We start from the raw sequence: 20449 nt of genomic DNA, 5'->3' as shown, positions 1-20449 counted from the left end.
TTCGAAAAAAAATAATGTTCAAGGGCACTTACAAAGTTTTACAAAAAACGCAATACTGAAACTAAAATAAACATAATTAGATGTTTGTTCTGATGAGATATTCGGTTATTCAAAATGGCCTCCATAGTTAACATCACTCTCAAATGGTAACAGACTGGGTGGAGGCTTTCGAACAAATACCACTGGGAAATCTGGGCAGTTTCACGGGGGCAAAGAACTCATTTGGGCAGCGCGTTTAGTAGGCCTACCCATACTAAAAATCACTAACTTTCCACTAAAAAGTGAAAAATGAAATTATTATAAGACTTAGTTACTTATATAAATGCCTTTGTTATGTATATTATTTTGGTAACATAACTTGTGTAAACTTCATCTTAAAAGAAATAATATTAAAAGTAACAAAAGGTTTTATGCTTCTGGGTGGCCACGACAGGATTCGAACCTGCGACCGCCGATGCTGGGATCGGTCGCTCTGACCTCTGAGCTACGCGGCCGGTGAAACCTGAATTCAAATTTACCTCCCCATGAACGTAGCCGGAAATCAGCAATGCAATATGGAACGTAGCACACTAGACATAGAGTACAATTTAGCAATCCCCGCTGTAACGAGAATCGCGGGCACGTGACGGTTTTATAGGCAGCGAAACAAATGAAAATTGGTTTGGCACCGACTTCAAAAAGTATAAGTTTGAAATAGAGGTGTATATTATAATATACTTAATATAAATTATTTTATTTTTTACCTAAAAAATAGTGTATATGTCTTTCTGTTTTTTTTTTATAAGATTTTTTGTTTTAGAAGGACGTTCCTTCAGTAACGTCCTTGGTGGGCGGTATGTTTACGAAGCAATCATTGTACAGCATCCCTTGTGCGCGATAGATGGCGTTGACATCTATCGCGTTTGAATCGCGCTATGGTTTGTCAAGAAAAATATTAGTGTCAATGTTGACAAGAAAAAACAATAAAATGTGCATGCTCTAGAACAGCACACCGGAGTTTTATTTTTATCCATAATTCTCACGAGTGTACTATAAAGGTCAATTCCTTAAATGCCATCTCGGTATTTAACAACCTTTCGCGGTTGATCGCGAAAGGTTTTGTATAAACCGATAAACTATATACTAATATTATAAATGCGAAAGCATCTCTCGTCCACCAAATAAAAATATATATATACCGTATTACGGAACACAAATACAAACACAAATAACAAAAACGCACCTTTGCGTCGGTCGTTTACAAACTGTCAGCTGTAATGGCGTTAGATAATGACATTGAGATTGCAACTTGACAATGACAAAAACAAAAGACACGGCAATGACGTCACGTCGATAATGAAAAAGAAAGACTGATAGTTAGAAAGAGAAAGATAATCATTCAAAAAAATATTCAGATATATTTTACCGTTTATCAATTTGATATCAAAACAAAAGACATGACAGTGACGTCACGTCGAAAATGAAAGAGATGGAGCACAAAAAGAACGGGACATAGAACTACAGCCACTAGCAACATGTGTTCAAAAATGTACCAAATTGCCTTATAAATAAGGTTGACAATATCTTATGCGAATACAAACAAAAGACACGTCAGTGACGTCATGCTCGAAATGAAAGAGAAAAGTAGACAATTAGAAAGAGAACGGTAGTTCATCCCAACACGAGAAAAAGTGTAACTCAGAGATTAGCATTGCAGAGGTCTTAAAACAAAACACACGCCAATGACGTCATGCCCAAAATGAAAGAGAGAGATTCAAAATAAGAGTGAGAAGTAAAACTTCTGGCGCTGAGGACACAATATGCTCAAAATTGTATCATATTTCTAAAGCTATAAGGTTGATTGTCATTTGATCATTCGACAACCACAAGAGAAAAAAAAAATCTAAATTATTTTTAAAGCCATTGATTAAAATGGAGTAAATATAAATTGAACTTTATGCCTTAGGAGTATAAGTCATATTTTCGGGGTAATTATTTTAAGGGCACAAAATAAAATTAAAAATAAAATTATTGATTTTTAAGAGAATATTAATTTATTATTTAAGTAACGCCGGAATTCGAACAATATAATATAATTTTAAAATTCCTTTTTAAATTATCACGCACTTATATCTTTCTCTTTTTAATACGCTTTTTTAATCTTTACACTGTCTCTTTCATTTCGGGCATGACGTCACTGACGTGTGTTTTGTTTCTGTTCAAGTCTCACAGCTTGAGATATCAAAACGTGAAATTTCAATAAAATAATGTTTTCTTGTATACCGTTCTCTGTCTGGTTGTTGTTCTATCTCTTTCATTTCGGGCATGACGTCACTGGTGTGTGTTTTGTTTGAAATCGCAAACCTTTATCAAGTAAGCAAAAGTCATTTACGAGGAAATGAATTTGTAGCGGTTTTTTAGCTTTTGTGAATTTTAAGTTTGTTTGTTGAACGCTCTGATCTCAGAAATTCTCAAAGGATTTGTTTTTGATTAACATAGTGTAATAAACTCTCTCTCAACTCGTGTTAATATTCAGGAAATTATTAAAACTGCTTACTTTGAATAACGATTATATTACTCACACTCGTAAATTACAACTTTTCATTTCATTCGACGAGATGTCCGAACAGAATGCCTTTTTTTCCTTCTTTTTTCAAAATTCCCGCCCAGTCACATTTTTCTCGACCGCACATCAGAGACCAACGAAATAATGGCATTCTGCCTCTATTAACATACTTATATTTTTTTTTAATAAATATAATTTAACATGACAAATTTATTAAAAACATATTAAATTATTATAATTTCATTACAATAGTGTTATTTAATTTCATTAAATATCTTTGGGAATCACTGTTTGAACATAAATCTGCAGAAAAATAATAAAAACTACCAATGTATTGAAATTATTTTCAACTTTCATTTCCCAAAGTAAAAATGGACGAAGTCGCGTACATATTTAATTAGGTACCCACTATTTTATGCGACCCATAAAAAAAGAAATAAACGAGTCACTGTAAATTACAATTTCAAGCGTCAAAATTTATAAATTAGGGTATCTATAGAGAAAGGAATATGGTACAAAATCATCCAAAACGAGCCTCCTCGTGTGCCGTGCTCTGAGACTTGTAATATAAGTAGGTCTTATATTAAGTTAGCACTAAGACTTCGTCCTGGGCACTATCCGTCAGCAAGGTTTGCATTTCTAATGAAGAAGACAGCATCACCCAATTGTGAATTATGCACAAATAAAAGGAGAAAGGGAGTCACTGATTGAGGAATTCAAATTAAACATTTTGGTTGTTGGTCTTCTCATAATTTTTTTGTGAAATTCTGTTTCAGAAATTACTAAACGAATATGTGGTCTGGTTCGAGTCTGTAATCAGTGATTCCCTATTCAGTAGCGTGTAAGTAAATTTACTATAAGGTACAATGGGGTTGACGTATCCGTGTGGATAAAAACCCCTTAAATATGAAAAAGAGTAAAAAAAAACTAAATTATGTTGGACAGCGCCAGGCTGAGGAGTTTGTTACGACCTACGGCCGCCGTAAGGTCGGGCCTGCGGGTGGCGGGAGGTCACCCTGTCACTCGATCAGCCAGCAGGCCAAGAAAGAGACGGGCGCCTCGTCCTGCGTACCCGTTCTTACGAGGAGTGAGGGGTGGGCTTCTTACACCTATCCCTTGAGAAGGAGTCCAGAGGACTAGAGCCAGCCAGAGTCGCGCAGAGTATGCGCGAGCGATCCCGTGACTCTGGCTGAAGCAGTGGAAGGGGCCCGGGGTGTTTTTAGTCGGTGGAAGTCCGACATATCCCCACGCCGTGCCCTCGACGTGGGTTGAAGACATTAGCATTTCACCCCGGAAAAAAAGCGGCTGGGGAGTTTGTTGCGCCGTTCACGATGATCGGTTGAGTCGTTTTCGAGTGAAAACGTATCAACCTTACTTCCACATTTATATATTCAGTAGGGCTATGTCGGAGCATTGTCCACAACGACATCGTCATTAGTGCTAGCGGGGCTAGTGGGCGGCATCAGGGTAAATGCGAGCACAAAACAAAATGATCACAATTTCACAATATTTTAATGACGTTTTAAAAATATTCTGACACTCCAAAATAATATCTAACGCACAATGAATTGTTAAGTGTGAGCAGCGGGTTCAAGGCACCGATCTCACTTTATTTACTACTAGCTGTTTTAAATATAATAATATTCACTTATTTGCTTGAATGTAGGTTTACAACAAGGTGGGTACAAGTGTGTAGGATCCATGTACATTCGGCCATCATAGCATGGCATGCAAAAAAACATTTTCAAACCAGTGTTAAGAACAGTAACTATCTCTTAATATAACAAAAACTGAATAATAAACTTACTATATTAAAATATTATAAACTGGTGACAATTACGCTTACTTGTGTACAAGATCTTGCGTGGTTAGAAGATATACCTAAATAAGGAATTTTTAAAATCGGATTATTTTTTCAGAGTCTACCCGATTTCCGATAAAGAAGTTTCACTTCATATAGTTTTGTTCTTGAAGCTTTGCAATTGCGCATATTTATTGATTTTCTCCGCCTTGCAGTCAGTAATTTGAAGCTCGTCCACCACGGCCCGTTAGCTCAGTTGAGAGAGCGTCGTGCTTGCAGTGCGAAGGTCGTGGGTTCGATCCCCACACGGGCTACTGTTCCTCCTCGAGTCGTGCTTTTTGATATTTTGGGAATGTTTCTTGATCTTTATTCAAGTTTGACATCTAATCAAGTTAGTATAATTTAGCAACTTGAACAAATGGAAGTTCACAATTGGGCTGGTGTACATTAAAAGCCTTTGACGCAATAAAAAATCAAAGTTCTTAAGCAAACTTGTAGATTTTGTATTATTCAACTAACTGACCCGGCGAACTTCGTACCGCCTTAGCATAGCCATCAGTTTGAGTTGCTCTTATGGATCTTTGACTTGAAGTATTTCGAGTTCTGCGGCCTAAGTTTGTACGTCTGGTTGGTTGTTGCCCCCATATATTGTAATTTAATAAAATTCCTTTGTCGACAATACAACTTTATTCCGATACCACACCTTCTTAAATCTTTAACAATAATCTTTAAAACGAACATCCAGCGTAAACGTATTTTCCGATGCTCCCGCCAGAATTGTCCGTCATGAATTGTCCCTTTTCCTTCCCGCCAATTTTCATATTTTTCTTCTGTTCGTTTTTTTTTTTTTTAATATCCAGACAGCCTCATTTGCTCACGCACGCGAATTAGTCAAATGACCTTCTTAAATAATTACATTTAATATCGCGCCTTACAGTAATATTGTGTAGTTATCAAAAGTTACCAAAAATCGATATTAAGCTGTAAACTCACCGTGACTAACAAACACTTATTAGCAAACAAAACCTCATTAGTCTTTAAAAACAACATTATCAAAAACTTTAATAAAATCATTGTTGGCGCGGTTATGTATGTGACAAATCACCACAGATAACTAAATAACTTAATATGCGTTCGGAAATCTAACTCACAGTATACATATTTTTAAATACTTATTAAAATGAAATCATCACTCTTATTATTAACATTAAATATTAAATGTTAAAATCGGTACATTAAATCATGTTCATCTATAAATAAACATTCCGTGGCAAGTTACTTTCAAAAATAATAAATTACTGCGATAGAATTTAAATAATGAAGTAAGCGCGTTTCCGAACCTACGGTGCTCTTTTAACATAGTCTGTCTGAATGACGTTGACGTTCAGACGTTGAAATGTACATTTTTTAATCTTTGTGACAGATTTTTATTATTATTTTTTCCATAAGAACCTTTTACAGAGTATTAGAAAACTACAAAAAAATCAGCCAAATCGGTCTAGCCGTTTTCATGTTATGGCGTGACAACGGGAAACGGCTTTCAGTTTCATATAGATAGAAGATTGATAAATATTTTATTCTGATTTTTTCAGAGCGGATCCCCAGGACTTGAAAATAAACATGAATACTGAGCCTCCGCTGTCTGTCTGTCCGTCCGTCCGAGACCACAGCAGTCCGTCCAGTATCACAAGAACTGTGTTTCTTGGGCAGTTGAGATTTCACAGGTGACTTATTTTAGATGACAATGTCACAACGAATAGTAAATTCATGTATAATTATCAATTAGTTAAAAACTTAGATCGCAGTTATAATTATCATATCTTGCGTCGCGTCGTTTTCCGCAGTGCTAAGGATCATGAATTTAAAATTATATTAACATCTGCTACGGCACCCGTCGTGGTCGAGTCTGACTCGCACTTGACTCGCATTTTATTTATTTAGCGCCATCTGTGACAAAGGCACGCAACTACGATACACAACTCCTTCCATCGCAAACGTTAGTGTTGACGTGGTGTCTAGTCGCGCTCTACACCTCTTGCGAGTTGGTACAGCAATGGTGTAATAGATGGCGCTAAACTCAATAAAAAATATTTTCTGAAATTGGAAAAAATAAAGTGTATTTACAAAACGCAGCTATCAGAGACGCTCAGGATTTTTTTTCTCACTTATAGACCGGATAGATTCGGAGATATGATCCAAAGAAGAAATGTTATAAAAAATGCAAAAAAACTGACTTCCCGTGGTTTTTAAGGTTCCGTACCTCGAAAGCCATATAGCGGAACCCTTCTAGCATCAATTAGTTGCCTTTCCGCTTGTCTGACCGTCTGTCCTTTTTTCTCAGAAACGCGCGGAGGTATCAAGCTGATATTTATACCGGATACTCAGGCCTACAGTCTCCTAAAGCTGTGAAAAAAAAAACTTCAGACAACGCAATAAAAAGATACAGCTGTGTTATCGCTAAAAGTTTCGACACTCTACAGGGAATCAAAATACAATGTCAGATGCTGTCATGTCCGAGCCGGCCACAAAATTAAGAGAATTATTTACCATCATCCTGATATTTTGCCAACCATCTGACCCCTTAGAGTTATGGAATTAATTTCGTAATGCTTTATGTGAAGATATATTGAACAGAATGCGTAATGAGAATCAGGATATGACATTAGCATATACTGATGACATATACAATGATGCACTAATCTTAATTGAAGATAAAATTAATGCGATAGGCGATAAATCACTAACCGATTTTGGGCTACCGGTATCAACAAGGATAAATTCACTTAAGCATCTATGTTTACGAAGCAATTATTGTACAGCATCCCTTGTGCGCGATAGATGGCGTTGACATCTATCGCGTTTGAATCGCGCTATGGTTTGTCAAGAAAAATATAAGTGTCAATATTGACAAGAAAAACAATAAAATGTGCATGCTCTAGAACAGCACACCGGAGTTTTATTTTTATCCATAATTCTCACGAGTGTACTCTAACGGTGAATTCCTTAAATGCGATCGCGGTATTTAACATTGGTCCTAGATCGAGCCGGATCATACGGACAGTTTTTTTCCATCCAAGTGTACCTGCAGTGGATCGCTGCGCAAGGTACACAGTTCGCCCACAAGCGGCGACAGCTTTGCCCAGCTTGGATAACGAGCTGAGCCAGCACCGGCGGAGCAGTTCAAGTAGTGGCCACAGAGGGCGCCACTCTCAGATCAACACAACGCATTGGAGGACAGCAAGGTGACGCAGCCGCGGAGATCAAGCGACGTCACAGGTGACGACACGTGCAGTTCAGCAAGCAGCCGCAGGGGGCGCCACCGGCAGATTCCGTATAAGTGTTTGTGTGAAGTGCATTTTGTGAGAACACTTTCTTTACTTATAAGGTCGTCCATGTAACGGGACAATCAGTTCAAGATTCAAGCAACTCTATTTCATCAAAGATTTAAACTTAGAAAATGGAAGGATTGATAAATGTTTTAAAAGATCAACAAAGCACACATCTTTACTATGGATAACTTTCGTGGCTAACAGGACGTCTGAAATCCTGACCTCTATGAAAGCGTCTCAGAGGTTTCACGTTTCCACTAAGGACAACCCAGCAGACTGCGATTGTAAAGGAATACTGCCCAGTTCCCTTAAAGTGCAACCCATAATTTATAATAGGCCAAGTAATGTTTGTAGTACAGATTTAGAAGAGTCAACAAAGACACACGTAGCAGTGCTCCCAGATAGTTCCTTATTCGAACGATTCTCAAGTTAGGAAAATTGGTTCGAGTTGTTGCATACTGCCGAAGGCTTTTAAAGGAAAATCAAATATACAGGAAGAGATATTTACAAAAGGTAGAACTAGATAGTGCACTCGAATGTTGTATAAGAAAAACACAAGGAGGACTGTTTACAACAGAATATAAGGAATTGAAGGACAAAGGATATGTATCTAAGGGTAGCCCGTTAATATCACCCTGCTCCTATCTGGACAACAAGAGCATAATCCGAGTAAGAGGTAGACTGGAGAAATCACAACTGAGTGAAGCCTTACTCTATTGATCATAGCTGATGCACACTGTAAAACCCTCCATGGTGGTCCTCAGCTGATGATGATCTATTTAAGGTCATCCTTTTGGATTATAGGGGTCAGAAAATTGGTCAAGCACCACGTAATAAAGTGTGTAACACGTGCAGAACAAAGAGCCAACACCAACAATCAATTGATGGGTTCACTCCCAGCTGTGCGTTGCACCCCAGCTCAGCCGTTCCTACACAGTGGTGTTGATTACGCGAGGCCAATTAACGTAAGATCAACTAAAGGTCGAGGTCACCGTTCATACATTGACATGAGCACTCAAGCCTTCCTAGCAGCGTTTAGACGAGGTCATTGTGGAGTAATAATGGCACCACATTCGTAGGTGCCTCAAGGGAGTTGCAACAATTAAAGGCCAGCCAACCGACCATAGCCGAACAGCTCGAGGCTAATGGTACCGAGTGGCACTTCATTCCTCCTCATAGTCCCAACTTTGGAGGACTTTGGGAGGCCGGAGTGAAGTCCACAAAGTTTCACTTGAAACGAGTGATTGGTGACGCGACACTCACGTACGAAGAACTGACTACGCTTCTTAGTCAGATAGAAGCGTGTTTAAACTCACGGCCCATGAGTACAATCAATGTCGACGATCCTGGTGAACCAATGCCATTAACGCCTGGACATTTTCTAATTGGAGAGCCATTAGTGAATGTACCAGATTATGATTACGAGAACTCTAATATAAATCATTTAGCACGCTGGCAATTCATCCAACGCATGCTACAAGCGTTTTGGAGACGTTGGTCTCACCAGTATTTGGCTACGTTGATGAATCGCTATAAATGGGCCTCCAAAACTGATGAACAAAAATTGGAGACACTGTTCTAGTCAAAGAAGACGATTTACCGCCAAGTCGTTGGTTGATGGGTAGAATAGTAGACAAACATCCTATGTAGCTATGAGCTATGTAGCTACATAAGAAAGTTCTAGACTAATTTTTCTATTTTATTTCAAGTGTTCCAATTTATAATAATTTATGTTCATTTGTAAGTTCATAGTCTATAATAATTGTGAAATCTTTTTATTTAAATTTGTGACTGTAGTTAGTAAAGAGTTAACCTCGATGTGTAGTCTCAAGTTCAAACTGTATTTTAAAGTTCAATTTTTAAGTTCAACTCACTCTGATGATGAACAATTTAGTTCATTAACCGACTTCAAAAAAAGGAGGAGGTTCTCAATTCGACTGTATTTTTTTTTATGTTTGTTACCTCGTAACTTGCGATTGCGTGAACCGATTTTCATGATTCTTTTTTTATTTGAAAGCTTGTGCTTCCCGTGTGGTCCCATTATCACCATTTCAATATCTGATGATGGGCTCTTGTAGAAATCGGGGGAACTCTTCAATAAATAACAGCAGATTAACCGCAATTGTTGCTATAGCATATCTAAGCATTGTTTACGCCATCACACAACATATTATCACGCCTGTACTCACTACAAAGGTTATAAAAACTATTTCGAAAAAAAATAATGTTCAAGGGCACTTACAAAGCTTTACAAAAAACGCAATACTGAAACTAAAATAAACATAATTAGATGTTTGTTCTGATGAGATATTCGGTTATTCAAAATGGCCTCCATAATTAACATCACTCTCAAATGGTATCAGACTGGGTGGAGGCTTTCGAACAAATATCACTGGGAATTCTGGGCAATTTCACGGGGGCAAGGAACTCATTTGGGCAGCGCGTTTAGTAGGCCTACCCATACTAAAAATCACTAACTTTCCACTAAAAAGTGAAAAATTGAATTATTATAAGACTTAGTTACTTATATAAATGCCTTTGTTATGTATATTATTTTGGTAACATAACTTGTGTAAACTTCATCTTAAGAGAAAGAATATTAAAAGTAACAAAAGGTTTTATGCTTCTGGGTGGCCACGACAGGATTCGAACCTGCGACCGCCGATGCTGGGATCGGTCGCTCTGACCTCTGAGCTACGCGGCCGTTGAAACATTAATTCAAATTTACCTTCCGATGAACGTAGCCGGAAATCAGCAATGCAATATGAAACGTAGCATCCTAGACATAGAGTACAATTTAGCGATCCCCGCTGTAACGAGAATAGCGGGCACGTGACGGTTTTCTATAGGCAGGGAATCAAATAGGGTAAGTGATCTGTTAGGTTCACAGACACACCGCTCCGGAACTATTCCTGATGCTTCCACATGATATGTATACATTTTAGTCTTCATTAATGTAAAATACACTTTATTGTGAAAGGGTAAAGTTCAATTACGATTACACTGTTTTAAATTAAAAATAAAATATTATTCTGAGAAATAAGAAATCAGACAAATAATAAATTAATTGTTCATTTTAATATTTATTAAGAAGATTTTTCAAAGTGAGACCTATTCCTTATAACTTAGAGTTTATTTTTTCCCGGCAAATAGCACCACAAAGTTTAAGTAACGCCGGAATTCGAACAATATAATAACATTTTAAAATATTTTTTTAAATTATCACGCACTTATATCTTTCTCTTTTTAACACGCTTTTTTTATCTTTACACTGTCTCTTTCATTTCGGGCATGACGTCACTGGCGTGTGTTTTGTTTCTGTTCAAGTCTCACAGCTTGGGATATCAAAACGTGAAATTTCAATAAAATAATGTTTTCTTGTATACCGTTCTCTGTCTGGTTGTTGTTCTATCTCTTTCATTTCGGGCATGACGTCACTGGTGTGTGTTTTGTTTGAAATCGCAAACCTTTATCCAAGTAAGCAGAAGTCATTTACGAGGAAATGAATTTGTAGCGGTTTTTAGCTTTTGTGAATTTTAAGTTTGTTTGTTTGAACGCTCTGATCTCAGAAATTCTCAAAGGATTTTTTTTTTATAAATATAGTGTCAAAGTCAAAGCAAAGTTTGAGTTCTTTTCGCTTGTAGCTGAGTTCTATAGTTCGTGATAATTTTAAAAAATAGTTCTGGTGTCTTCACCTGGAAAAATGTGAATGAATGAAATGGTCTGCTGACCTCCTGTAGCAGATCAAACGTTTGAAGAAAATCACTTCCAACGTCTCAAACAACTCTCAAAAGCTAGAACTCCTTTGTTTCTTACACATTAGTAACAGAACTGTAATCCAGAACTTGGTCGCAGCCCAGAATTCACCTGGAAGTATCAGCAGATCAGGTAAAACCGTTAGAAAACTCGAAAAAAATCACTTCTAACGTTTCCAAATAGTCTCAAAATTTTCACTTTTTTTTAGCTCATCAGTTTGTTTCATTACAATACTTGAAATTTACTTTCTTTCGAGGCTGGTGTCCGGTTCACGTAGTGTGCTTGGAATCCAACAGTTTCTGCGTTAAAATATTAGTGAATATCCTTATCTGATCCTTATCATATCCTTGAATGAGACTAAATTTTGTACAAAAAAAAAACGTTTTTTGGCCTTAAATTAAAAAAAATACACTACACTTACCTTACATATATAGACCATTGAATAGGTCACGACACCTCACCCATTTTGCGTGAAACTTCAGATTTTTTGAGTTTCGTTGAAATTCCAATAGAAACCGAGGTTACCTGTAGGGTACGAAACCGCCATACATTCGAAAACACTTTGTGATAAAATTTTGTATTCCTTCGCGGTTTTCGATCCTTGCCTGCTTAACTTGGCTCCGCCAAAACCCTAGACGTGTTCTATACCATCTAGGCGCGAAATAATTTAGTTTATTGTCCTTTTTAACGTATGTTTTAATAATTTTTTTTTAGCTTATCAGCTTGTTTCATTAGTTCTCTAAAATATTAGTTCTCTTTCAATAAGTCTAAATTTTCCTTCCGTCCTTATATTCATTCCAACCTTCCGTATATACACCGTTGAATAGGTCTCGCCGAGGCCCTTCCAACGATCTTTCCCGTTCGACAACTTGTTAAGCAAAATCAAAATAAAATGCGGACAAAACGATAAAATTGCTTTACAGCAAATTCTATGGAATGCTGATTGTCGTACCATTGATGATGGTGGACGTCTTTTTCCACCTTCCCATGAGGTATATCGAACAATAGCAAATTATATGATGGCTGATAAAGGGTCTGTCATTACGCCTAAGCTCGTTCATACTATAATTAATAATAATCGTAATGGGTTTAAAGATCTCATCTTGGATCTTTTCGGCATTAGAGAGCGGGAATTGAGCATTTCCGTGGACAGTAGCAATTACAGTGACGGTGAGTGTGAAAACCAGACTACCGACACAGGAACCAGCTTAAACTCAATAAAGTTGATTTTGGTGATTTCTGGTGAAAAATGGTCAAAGATCAAGCCAAAAGAAACTATATACGGTAAACGTATTTACTGGCAATTGCGGGATGGATGGACAGACGTGGTTTCTGAGGCTTTGTGGGTGCAGCTCCATTAAGATTGCGTGTTTGTATTCAAAAATCACAACATATACTTGAGTGCAATTTCCAAATTCTTCTTGACTATAAATGGATTCTGCCGTGAATGCGACGCCAGGCTGCAATGTTCATTGTCAAAAGAGCCGACTGAAGCTGTTGATATAATTCTACAATGTGACATAGATGGCATTAGAGCGGCATACCATTCGGGGAAAAAAAGAAAAGTTGAGAAGTGCTCGCCGCCTTAGAGTGGCTGACTGTCTTATCGATGGTCGTAAAGACGCGGTGACATGGCGAAGAAAAGAAGCCAACCGTATTAAAAGGTTTGGAGATAAAGAGCCGTCAATCTTACAGAGTAATGCTGCCATCCGAAAAGCCAAGAAACAGCGTCTCTTGAGTAAATATGGATTGCAGTTCGGAAATCCTGTACTGAATTTACTCAAGAGCGCTGAACACGGAAGGTTTGTTGGCTGCATTCAGTCCATTGGGATATATAAATTCAATTGTATTCATTGGCTACCCGAGCAGCTCCAAATCTACATTTCGTGCTGTCGAGATGATCCTGAGGCCACGTTAGCATTCGACGCTACGGGTCGGTTTGCGGAACTCGATGGCCAGAACCATATTTATTTATACCAATGCGTGCTCGTGACGAAAGACGGTAGCATGCCAGCCTTTCAGATGGTTTCATCTGATCAACGCGCTATCATCGTGAATGGGTTTTTATGTCACATCCTTGCTGCTAACGCTCCCATTCCACCGATCGTCGTAACTGACTTCGGATGGTCTTTGATGATTGCGGTAGCGCAAGTATTTGGTAAATGCGCTAGCTTAACTGATTATTTGCAAAAGTGTTACGACGCTATTGTAAATAAGTCGATGACACTGCCATCAACATTTCTGACATTAGATGTATGCTATTGTTAACAAAACCTCCTTTTCAAAGTGAAACCTCCTTCAAGATCCTTAGTGAAACCTCTTTCGAACCTGGGATTTGACAAGCAGTCCGCTATAAAAGACGGAGCGCCCTTAGCAACGCTCTCTCCGGTGTCAGCTGGCTTCGCTGGAACATCTCCGTGACCTTCGTTGTATTTATTCAGCATAGCAGCCATATTGTTATTTCGATAATTGCCATTCATACCTATTCCTTTGCAGTAATTAGAGTTTGATGTATTAACTTCAAGTTATCTTTGTAATTATTGGGTTTAATTATTTGTGACGTAACCGTGCTTTCTTTTTAAAAACCTGTCCTCACTTCTGGATTCTAAGATCAGAAGTGGGATAGACCACGTGCTTTGTGCTGTTTGTGCCATCTGTTTTAGTTAAAGTAAAGGATTTGTTGAATTTCATATAATTACTGCAAATTTTATTTTTGACTGTGCCACGAGTATCGGTGAGCTTTTTATTTTTATTCTGCTTTTCCCGAGACATGCCCGAACGTTTGAAAAAGTGTTAAAAACCAAAACGATTCGCGTAGATCGTGTCGTAATTGTTCTCGCATGTTGAGAAGTAGATCGCTTTATCGTCGCATAAACACCGTGAGTTCCGTAGTCCATGAAGTGGTCATAGACGTTGTGATAACTCATATAGCTGCCGTGATTCCACGCGTGATCGGGCCTTAGGTTGAATATTAGCTCGTTGAGGTTATGTGTAACATTTAAATAAGTTCATGACATATGCCGAAAGTCTCTTTTGCGTTTTATACCAAAAAGGTTTGTCTGACGATCTGAAAGTTGCAATAATAGTCAGAGGTATTAATTACTGATACTCGAATAAGGGCTGCTGCGACGAATGCGACGACGAATTGAAACTTAAAATAACAGACTTAGTTGAATTTTTGTTAGTACCTATGTGTCAAGAAGGACTTTATTTGTTGTCAAGTTTTGAGTACTGTCACGAATGCTGGTTTTTATTCGGTTAATTTAAAAATATTTCTTTCGTAGATACTGAAATAGATTACTAATAGATGACGTTTTGTTGATAATGGTCAGGAGCGGCCGAGCTCAAGAAAAATTGAGTGGCTGGTAGGCTTCTACACAAGTATCATGCTGTATAGTGTGTGACGTAACACTTGACAACCGTAACCCTAATCGAGAAGCATTTATGTCTCTCAGGAGATAGCGTGCCTCAGAATTGTTTACAGACAATCAGCGGCGTCAATACGACTTCACCAAAACCAAAACAACCACGAGAATACGCTGCTGGCGACTCTGTAGAAGGCTTCGTGGAGTGCAGCAAAGCTGGACTCTGGCATGCGGGAGCCCTGTAAGTTCCTACGTGTACAGCTACATCATCGCTGCGAGCTGGAACTGCTGGCTGGTTCGGCTGCGGCTGCCGGGCGTATGGTGCTCTGGCGCGGCGAGCCATGCTGGACGCATGCTGTGCTGTCTTCGAGAATTCAGAGCAACAGGAAGACTTCTGTTTGGCCTGGACCTCTGGTTCACAGCTTCTGTTTGGTCTGAGCCTCTGGTTCATGGCTTCTGTTTGGTCTGAGCCTCTGGCTTATGGCTTCTGTTTGGCCTGGACCTTATGGTTCATGGCTTCTGTTTGGTCTGAGCCTCTGGTTCATGGCTTCTGTTTGGTCTGAGCCTCTGGCTTATGGCTTCTGTTTGGCCTGGACCTTATAGTTCATGGCTTCTGTTTGGTCTGAACCTCTGGCTTATGGCTTCTGTTTGGCCTGGACCTACAGTTCATGCCTTCTGATCTGGTTAAGTATATCAGCTTCAATACCATCTGTTTATTTTGGCTAGCATTCTACACAATGAAAGTTGGGAATTTCATTGCTTGGAATGTTACTAAGCTCCATTTACATTTTAATTTTAAGAATCAGATTTTGCTGTGCAGTATTTTTAAGTCTTAGCTTTTAAGTTTATTTACTTTTAAGAATCATTGATTTTGCTGTGCAATATTTTTAAGTCATAGCTTTTAAGTTTACCATTTCAATAACATTCCTGAAATCTTTCTGTTCGCTTGTTGGGTACTTGATGGTGGGAGTGCACGCTCACTATCGCGTACTTAACAAAATCACTTCAAATGCTTTCAGTTTTCCAGCTTCGACACAAGTGTCGCAAGAAAACAAATGTTTAGTATGTGTTGTTGTCATTTTGCAGATGATTATTTCTAGTCTGAGAGCGACAGCAGTCTGGTGATGCTTGAGCTAGTGAAGACTCCAAGCAAGATGCGGTCGAGGACGCCTCGCTGTCAGGAACGGCCGTGTTAACAAAACCTCCTTTTCAAAGTGAAACCTCCTTCAAGATCCTTAGTGAAACCTCTTTCGAACCTGGGATTTGACAAGCAGTCCGCTATAAAAGACGGAGCGCTCTTAGCAACGCTCTCTCTCCGGTGTCAGCTGGCTTCGCTGGAACATCTCCGTGACCTTCGTTGTATTTATTCAGCATAGCAGCCATATTGTTATTTCGATAATTGCCATTCATACCTATTCCTTTGCAGTAATTAGAGTTTGATGTATTAACTTCAAGTTATCTTTGTAATTATTGGGTTTAATTATTTGTGACGTAACCGTGCTTTCTTTTTAAAAACCTGTCCTCACTTCTGGATTCTAAGACTATCTATTGAAGATGGTTACTCAATGGCCAGCAAATGTATTGGGAATGGAGCAGATGACAAGCCCCTGCCATCGGTTGATCGAATACGATTCCTAAACAACGAAATGAAGGGAACAGAGCTGAAGAGCGACGACGAACAATTCGACGATGAAGCTACGGAGAAAAGCGACGACATCAAGGAGGAATTCGCATTCAATACGATAAGTCATATTTTCGGGTAAATTATTTTAAGGGTACAAAAAATATATTGATTTTTAATAGAATATTGATTTATTATAATTTTAAACATTCCGTGGCAAGTTACTTTCAAAAATAATAAATGAGTGCGATAGAATTTAATTAATGACGTAACCGCGTTTCCGTACATACGACGCTCTTTTAATATAGTCTATGTCGTATGACGTTGACATTCGTTACGCGCGTTTTTTTAAATATGAAAAATAAATGTATATTTTTTAATCTTTGTGATAGATTCTTACTAATTTTTTCATAAGAACCTCCTACAGAGTATAGAAAACTACGAAAAAAAAATCAGCCAAATCGGTCTAGCCGTTTTCATGTTATGGCGTAACAACGGAAAACGACTTTCATTGTTATATATGTATATAGATAAACTTTAGCAAAAGATGTCTATTTTGTCTTTTATTTTACATCTGCTTATATTTTCAGCCCTTACTGCTTGTGTCGTATAATGATAATTTAGATTTACGCAGAGTTTTGTTGGATCTTGCATATCGTATGATGGACTCGTTCCATATTGTTTGCTGGCTTTTAAGTAAAAAAAAACTATCGAGTATCATGAGATGGACTACGAAAAATATAAAAATTTGGTTTATAGGTCTATTAAATAATTTAAAAGAGCCTATGATCATAATAATAGATAATGCAACCTGCATCATACGATACGAATCAATAAAACCCCAAATCAATCCAACCGCAAAAGCGAGTTAGTAAAGTGGCTGAGTGAAAATGGAGTTACAGCACATTAACATTTTTATAACAAATGTCCGGCATCATAAGTCATTAACTCCTATATATGCTCTGGCAAAAGAAAAAGGCCACCAGGCCCTTCGACTACCGCCCTACCACTGTCAATACATCGGTATTGAGCTTATTTGGGCCCAAATAAAAGGTATGCATTTAATTTCAATTCCCATTTTGAAGCTTCCATCTATTTCTTTCCGCTATTTTAGTGCCACGCAAAAACTTACGAGAGCCAACTGCGCACTGTTTGAAAGGTATATAGAATTGAAAAAGAAAGTGTCGGAAGATCCAATTTTTAGTGTTTTTTTTTGTTTTTATGGACCGTTATCATAACCTACAAATTTCTCTCTTTGATTTAGGAATACCCAGTTGGGTTAATTTCGGACAAGCTTTGCGGGGTAAATACGGACATCCGTAACCACCTAATTCGATAAACTATTATGAAATTAATCAATAACTACTCATTCTTAAGTGCCTCGGAAATATAAAAGAGAAAAAGAACATACAGTCATACACCATTGATACATTTACAAAAAGCTACGCAATAAATAAAAGACCAGAAGATAACATTTCGTCATACCGAAAAAAAGAATTTCGAGAAAAAGTAACACGACGCACGACTGCATGGATGAGAAAAGAAAAAAGAAAAGCTCAATAAAGAGAAAATAAAACTACATCTAATTGGCTAAAAAAGTCGTGTGAGAATGTGTGAGAAAAAGTGAGAACTGCAGAAAGTTCTTCTGAAGGTTTTACTTGTGATTTTGGTCTGTGATGGGGACCCCATGCTGTCCGTAATTAACCCAGGGTCAGTCCGTATTTATCCCAAGTGCTACGGGTAATTACGGACACACAAGGTTTTGTTTTTGCTAAAAATATTCTATCTGTTGATTTATCTCGTTTAATAAGTATAATTGTTTTTGTAGATGAATAATGAAAGATTAATTATATATAAAGACAGACTGATTATTTCTGATATTACGCATGTTGTGCGTTATTTCCCTTCAGCGTCCGCAATTCCCCCACTTTCCCCTATAAGATAGTTCAGTCATCGTGAGACGATAATACTCCAGCAGACAATGATTAGAATGTGCAGGAAACATGTTGTTTAAATGATTATACACAGGAAAATACAGGCAACCAAAGATTGTCCCGAATGGGATTTCATAAATCATTCCATGACGGCGAACATAATACCTAATTCTTTTGAATGGAAAAGTACCGGAATGAGGTCATTTAAGGGGTGCTTAAGTTAGTGCGATGTCAGCTTGTGGGTTCTATTCAATTTTCCAGGCAATTCATAGCAGACTATTGGCAAACAAAATGTATTGCGATATTAAATATAGCAAGGAGCGTCCGTGACAAGAAAGAGCTTTCAAAAGAACCTCCTTCAACGAGCAAAAATATTGACTAACATTTGAAGTTTTGAAGGACCTGTCGCAGCATGCACGCGAAATTAGTCGTTGAGCTTTCCACTTAGCGCAGTATCTATTGGAAAACGAACCAAGCAACATCTGCCGTTGGGAATATCTGTATATTTTTTCGTAGAAATGAAATTTGTCAAGTCTGAACATTGGCATGATTCCTTGCAACGGTCTTTGCAGGATGCGAGCGATGATTGCATAGCACTCGACAGGTCATGCATCAACTGCAAAAAAATGCCCTGTTCAAATGAACATGAATTGCACTTTGTCACCGTTTCAAGAATAATTTGCTTATATTAAAAAGATAATTCGCCGGGACAGCTAGTGAGGAATGAAACAAAGAGTACGCCATTGAAAATCATTTTAATTTGAACATCAATGAAGAGCCCGCACTGAGGGCTGTAAATCGCTAACACAGCATCGGACAGACAACTTATTACATTCATATATGTACGTTGTATTGTTACCGTTGAATACATCCACAAGTTTGAGAGAGTACGTCTCTAAAATATAGGCAGACGTGATTAGACACCAAATATGTTTTAAACATTATCATTACTATAAAGAATAGTTGTTATAAAGACAGACGTATACAACGTATGCAATTTATCCAAACCAATATGATACACGACAAGAAGTCTAAGACCTTTCTGTGTCTTCGACATTTTCATAGTTTACATACGTGGGATTAGTTTGTCTTGCTGTGTTGTCTAACGCACACAAATATTCATATCTACTATATCATAACACACATATGATTAGCTTGGGATCATAGTTTGTCTGACTACTAGGCAGGATGCAAACGTGGACACTTGTGTCTTCTGTCAAGTACAATCTAGAGAGAATATTTTATCAATTTTTATTCTGACTTCTCTCTGTGTTTGTTCAATATGTTTATAGCTTGAGTTAAATACGAATAAGATCATTAATCATCGCTTCCATCTTTTCCTGAGGCTACGAATTTTCTTTTCCGTTTTGATTTCAATGACATCAGTATGAAATCACCAAGTCCTTGCAATTATGTAAACTACGACCGATCACCCGCTAGTTGGCACAGCAACTAAGGTTCCCTCGGATGGTATGCCGTATCATTAGCATAATGTGTGTCTACGTTTGCAGGCGCCTTAGGGAAAGCTTCTTAGCAAGTTCACATAAAATCACGTAATTAACTTAGTGCGTTAGACTTGCTTGTATCAGGTACATCTTTTACAAAGAAATAGTAGTACGGAAAATGTAGTCGGGAAACAACTATGTATCATGTTTTTAAATCACTTTTTAAAATGGACGTCTACTATCATATAAATGGTTAAATACATTAATTTATACTACAATATTATATCTACTTATTAATTTACGAGTCAATTGTAATCCCGTATGATATGTGCCTTCAATCGGCTTAAGTTAATATAATTGTTGTTCATTACTATGATACAAATATAACATCAAAATTGATACATTTTTATACCTACCTACATATATATTATTTTTATACCGACGTGTGACTACACAGTTTAATATTATTCACAACAAGTCACAATATGACGTCAGAGGCAACGGCAGAGTTGCCATGAAGGGTGCTTCTAGCATGTACTGAGGCACAAAGAGCTCATTCATTATTTTATGCTTGTAGATTTACCCCACATGTAAATATCGTTTTACATTTCTCTCCTTGGTTACAAAGTAACCACAACGCTTAGCGAAGAAGA

At 37.7% G+C, this 20449-nt stretch overlaps 3 non-coding genes across 3 annotated transcripts; 1 reads left to right on the top strand and 2 right to left on the bottom strand.

Moving 5' to 3' along the window:
- Nucleotides 1-421: 421 nt before the first annotated feature.
- On the bottom strand, nt 422-494 carry Trnaw-cca. The gene has a single exon. It is a non-coding gene; the product is annotated as a tRNA-Trp (tRNA).
- A 4093-nt stretch (nt 495-4587) lies between these two features.
- Nucleotides 4588-4660, top strand: Trnaa-ugc. The gene has a single exon. It is a non-coding gene; the product is annotated as a tRNA-Ala (tRNA).
- Nucleotides 4661-10306: 5646 nt separating this feature from the next.
- Trnaw-cca lies at nt 10307-10379 on the bottom strand. Its single transcript has one exon. It is a non-coding gene; the product is annotated as a tRNA-Trp (tRNA).
- Nucleotides 10380-20449: the final 10070 nt, after the last annotated feature.

This window comes from Trichoplusia ni, chromosome 20 (assembly GCF_003590095.1).
Source record: "Trichoplusia ni isolate ovarian cell line Hi5 chromosome 20, tn1, whole genome shotgun sequence".
NCBI classification, from domain to species: domain Eukaryota; kingdom Metazoa; phylum Arthropoda; class Insecta; order Lepidoptera; family Noctuidae; genus Trichoplusia; species Trichoplusia ni.
This window is presented reverse-complemented; position numbering and strand designations above follow the sequence as displayed.